This window comes from Clupea harengus, chromosome 9 (genome assembly GCF_900700415.2).
Source record: "Clupea harengus chromosome 9, Ch_v2.0.2, whole genome shotgun sequence".
NCBI lineage: Eukaryota > Metazoa > Chordata > Actinopteri > Clupeiformes > Clupeidae > Clupea > Clupea harengus.
Window position 1 is genome coordinate 3,042,442 of NC_045160.1, and position 5,442 is coordinate 3,047,883.

At 42.6% G+C, this 5,442-nt stretch overlaps 1 protein-coding gene across 1 annotated transcript in view; it reads right to left on the reverse strand.

Annotated features, from left to right (window-relative positions):
- LOC105909321 (stAR-related lipid transfer protein 13) overlaps positions 1 to 14 on the reverse strand; it is a 94,089-nt gene extending 94,075 nt beyond the window's left edge. Inside the window, exon 1 of the mRNA XM_031573059.2 lies at positions 1 to 14. This exon is cut by the window's left edge and continues 8 nt beyond it. The gene's annotated coding sequence lies outside the window, so the exon portion shown is untranslated.
- Positions 15 to 5,442: the final 5,428 nt, after the last annotated feature.

Consider the following 5,442-nt stretch of genomic DNA (forward strand, 5'->3'; position numbering starts at 1 on the left):
GCATATTAGTCACTTGGGAGGTCGTAAATCTCCTGTCGCCTGGTGCAGTCCCACTGTGAAATCAGAATGAACCGCTCCAAAGAGCTGGGAGCCTGTCAGTGGCCAGGGACCACCCCTTTCAATCAGACACACCACTTATCTGGCTGCCTCTGTGTGTGTGTGTGTCTCTGTGTCTGTGTCTGTGTGTGTGTGTGTGTGTGTGTGTGTGTGTGTGTGTGTGTGCGTGTGTGCGTGTGTGCGTGTGTGCGTGTGTGTTTGTGTGTTTGTGTGTGTGTTTGTGTGTGTGTGCGTGTGTGCGTGTGTGTGTGTGTGTTTGTGTGTGTGTTTGTGTGTGTGTGTGTGCGGGTACGTGTGCATTGTGTGTAAGGGGGGGGGGGGGGGTCATTTGGAATACTGGTGAGGAGGCAACTTATGTTGTTGGCATTGGTCTGGAAATAAATGGCTACAGTTCAGTATAGTTCTAGCATAACGGGTTACACTCAGGCCAAGTAGCCAGAGTCAGCTATCATTATTATTATTTAAAGTCAGATTTCGCTGAAAAGAAAGATAGAGAAATGGAAGAAGGGAGAAGGAGAGACATAGATAGACTGACTGATACATTTAGGCACTCGTAGGAAGAATAAAATAGGAAAAGTCCAACACAGAAAGAGAAGAATGGAGTCGTGGAGGAAGAAAAAAACAGAGAGAAGGAACACAATAGTTTGGATGGAGACAGGAGAAGAGGGAGTGAGAGAGTGAGGGACAAAGAGACAGAAACTAATAGAGAAAAGACGAGTGAAACAGGCACAGGAGCAGGGGGATGAGTGGAAGAGAGAAAGGGATGCGCTGTGAAAAGAGCAGGGCCTGTGCAGTGATCGTGACTGACAGCTTTATCTCATTCATATGCACTCAATGGGGCCCTCCGCTCCGCCATTTACCCACTCATTCCACCCAGCGCAGGACCAGCATACAATTACACTGTCTCCAACCGGACATGGATCTATCATACTAGTGCACACACACACACACACACACACACACACACACACACACACACACACACACACACACACACACACACACACACACACACACACACACACACATAAGCACACACACACACACACACATACACACACACACATGCACACACACACACACACACACACACACACACACACACATAAGCACACACGTACACACACCACACATATACGTATGAACTATATACAAGTATGTAAATATAAAGGGAGAGAGAAAAAGATGGGGGAAGATGTGATCAAAGTTCAAAGGCTCCGTCTTTCATTAAACTTTTACAACCAAAGCCAATGAAATGCCTTGAGGGGGGTTTCTAATATAATTTTCCACTAACACTGACTCGCACTGATTATCAAAGCGATGAAAGCATTTGTTTTGAATGCCGCCAGGCTCAGAAAATCCCTTGTATTGTTTTGACTGAGACACCCCATTCATAAAAAGTCTATGAATTTAAGATGCAAGACTCGATTGCTTACACACATTTAGAGAATCATGGGTCAACTTAATCTAATGCTCACATCTTCTTTGCACAGCAAGAGTCTTCTCTGGCGAATGGGTTAACTATTTCTCATTGCTTTCACAAACATTTCTTTGAGTTTTAACACACTTTTCAAAACAGTTAACACACTTCTCAGAAAAAGACACGAAACCTAATTGAATACCCAAGTCAACACATTGCAGACACTAAGTAGCAGCCAACTGAAACTGCTCTCTATATTCTAAATATCGTCAGCATCTGTGTGAACTCTCTGTCCACAACTAATCAAGTAGTTCTCAACCTCTAAAAGAGTTCAATAGATTGAAGTTGATACCAAGCATAGATCGAGGAGGCCGCCACCAACAACCTCAGCAAGGACTAGGACGAGGACAAGGAAGAGGCCGTGGTAGAGGTAGAGGGGCCCCTGTCAGGGGACGTGGCATTCGTGTAAGATGCTCTAATGAAATTAGGGCAACAGTCATTGATCACGTAGTCAATCATGACCTCTCCATGAGAGAGGCTGGCCAAAGGGTTCACAGCCAAACCTGAGCCGTCATACTGTGGCATCAATTGTTTGTACGTTCAGCAATGACAATGACACTTTGCTGGCCTTTGCAGTCAATTTACTGTACTGTGTTTCACTGTATTTGCACTCTTGGCAACAACCATTTCTATACTTCTGTAAAGTGTGTTGCCACAATACAATGTTGTACTGTAGTTTCACGAAAGTAATTTACAACATATACGGTAGAATTCTGATTACTGTATATTTACAGTATTTAAAGCCTATTGCACTATTGTTTACAGAATCAACACACTGGCCCACACTGGTGGCAGGGGGAGAATGTTCACTGCAGAACAGATTTTACCTTTTTACTGTATATCGAAACCTGTCATTTTGACTTCTTACAGTATATAGATGTAATGTGGAAAAATGACTGCAATACAATTATTTGTGCCAGAATCTTTGCCATTTTGTACACAGTAGAACAAATGTAAATCAATGGTGTTGACAGGTCCTTGTTTAGAATATATTTTACAGTATTTAGCAATACAAAAACAGAACTACAATATTTTACTGTATACAAATTTTCAGATTTCAACAACTTTCTGACAGTATATTCCCTAAGTTAGAGTGCTCAGTACAAAACCCAAATTGTAGTATGTTGTCAGTGGTAAAAAAAAAGTCAATACTGTGAGGGTGCTGCACTAAAGTTGAAGTCATGGTTGCAGAGGTTGATATTGATAGCTGTAGTTTGAATTTTGTTATCCATTTTTAAATAAATGAGAAAACATACATTTTCAATTGAGCACAAATTGTAGGTTTTGATGGAAAAGTGTGTGTACTTTCTGTTTTGATGGGTGTGTGTTAAGTTTTGAGAAGGTGGTGTCATTCTGCAAACATCATATAATGTTTTGGTCATTTCGTCTTCTGTTAAGGGCTGTGTGTGAGCTGTTTTGAAAAAGTAAACTGTGAATGGAAAAATGTGCCAAAGCAATCGAGAGAAAAACTGTGGGGGACTAGTGAGGGAGTGCCTTTGGCTACACGCTAACATTCATTTAAGTTTCAACACTCCAGGCTTGATTAACGCTCACGTCTTCTAAGGAATTTCCAACAAACCAGTGGTGTTAGCAAGTACTCACTCCTACACTTGGCGGTAGTGCCGTTGAGTTATCAGGAAGAGGAGGAAGAGATTGACAGAAGATAAAACTACTGGGAGACCGAGAGCCCATGAAAGAGAAGTAGGAAAGAGGAAAAGGGTTAGAGGGAGACAGAGAGAGAGAGAGAAAGAAATATAGAGGCTGTTGTTGTTGTTGTTGTTGTTTGAAAATAATGATTATTCTATCCAGCTATAGAAAAATAATGCCTGTTGGAGTACTAGAAGTGTGTGTACTTTCTGAAGTGTGTGTGAGTTATGCCGGCAGGTAAGTGTCACAAACCAGCACTGAGCTGTGGCCGGGATCAAAAGCCCTCGGGCAGCCCTCTGTCATCTCACACTCACGTGGCAACGCTCAGAACTGTCAGGCGAACGGCCTTGACAAATATAACACTATTTCTGATACTCTCTACCATACTGTACAGCTGGCTGAATGGACGGAGATTCATGATGAGATGACATGACAGGTTTGATTTCACAAAAGGCTCTCTTGATTGAGCTGGGGTTTTTTTATGATGTAGTAGAAGTGATCATGAATATGTTTAAGAGAGAGGAGGGAGGCCACACTGAGAGAGGGACAAGCATAGAATATTTGAACTCGTGTTTAGATGTTTGTGGGTGTACGTATGGGTATATGCGTGTGTATGTGTGTGTGTGTGTGAGAGAGAGAGAGAGAGAGAGAGAGAGAGAGAGAGAGAGAGTGTGTGTGTGGGGGAGAGAGAGAGAGAGAGAGAGAGAGAGAAAGAGTAAGTGAATGAGTGAGAGTGGGTGTGTAGAATATGTGTTTGTGGTTGCAGGTGTGTGTATGCGTGAAGATTCAGATATCTGCTGATAATGGCATTCCCAGACCCCTTCCCTACTTCATCTCTGTATTGTGCGTGTCTGTCACCTCTGCAGGGACCCTCCCTCTCCATCGGCCACGGCGGGCCAGCTGAGCGTGCCCAGAATCCCAGCAGCCTGCTCCGACAGGTGCAACCCACAGCCTGGTGGGATGATCCAAGCGCAGAAGCATCTAAGGAATTGTACATGGATCTAAACCAACAGCCCAGGGCAAGGCATGGGAACAGCCAGGGCCTCCTCTCTAAACACAAGAGCCCGGGGGAATGGATTGGGTGTGCTGGGGGAAAAAAACAACCTGAGGTATCACTCCAGGGATTATGATTGGTAACATGCTAGCCAGTAACACTGAATTTCTAATCTGCTGGTGAAATTTATTCTAACCATAAGAACCAGACATGCAACCATAAACTATAAATAGTACTTTCATATTCAGTTCTCTTGGCACAGAACTTGACAGCACTAGTTAATCACACTGTGTGTGGTAAGAGCGGATTCATCTCTGTGCAGCTGGTTGTGTATGGCTTTCAGTGGGTCACATGATCAGTGGAGGCTCATGGGACATGTATTTCCAAAAAGGCAGATGAGTTGGTTGTGTTAACTGTATTCTTATTGCCAGTATTTTGTGACACACTGTAACTTACTTCATATTGAGGAGTCTCCTTTTGACTAGATTATACTGCCATCACCTGGTCAGTGGGAGGATTTTTTTAACAATAATTGATGGTGTGATGCATGTAATCCATGAAGATTTTAAATGTACATTCTATTCAATAGATTTGCGCAGTTCTTTTGGGAATTTATAATTTACCTTTGTATTAGAAGTTCTATCTAAAATAATCTGTGTCCTGTCCTACAGCCATGAAAATATCACACCAGACAACTTCTGCTCTGCTACTTGTTTACATCAGGTTGTTTATTGAAAATTGTTATGCCCAGTGAAACCATCTGGTGACTAGTGAATGAATCTACCCAGACCCCTTCCCACATTCACTGTACATGAAATCAAACATAACCACACATCAGAGCTGTGCCAATAAGACAAAAAAAAGAGGTTGTTCCTTTTTCAAAAAAAAAGAAAAAAGAGAAAAGAACAATAGGAAAAAGATACAGCCTGATGTGAAGTAGAAACTTAAACTGTTTCACCTAGATCTACACTGAAGACTATCAACAGTCTTTTTTGTGGCACACTTTTTAATGCATATGTATATACGTATGTCAGTGTTGGGAATGCTTAGGGCTAAGTATGTCTCTAGGAATATGTGGTCCTTTTTGAGTGTGTTGTGTGTGAGCTTGTGTACAGTATATCTGATGCTCTACGCCAAACCATCTTCATGTCTTGTGTATGTGCGTCCCTGTGTGTGTCCCCGTGTGTGTGCGTCCCCGTGTATGTGCGTCCCCGTGTGTGTGTGTGTCTTTCTCTTATCCCCCTGAAACTCTTCCCACTATGCT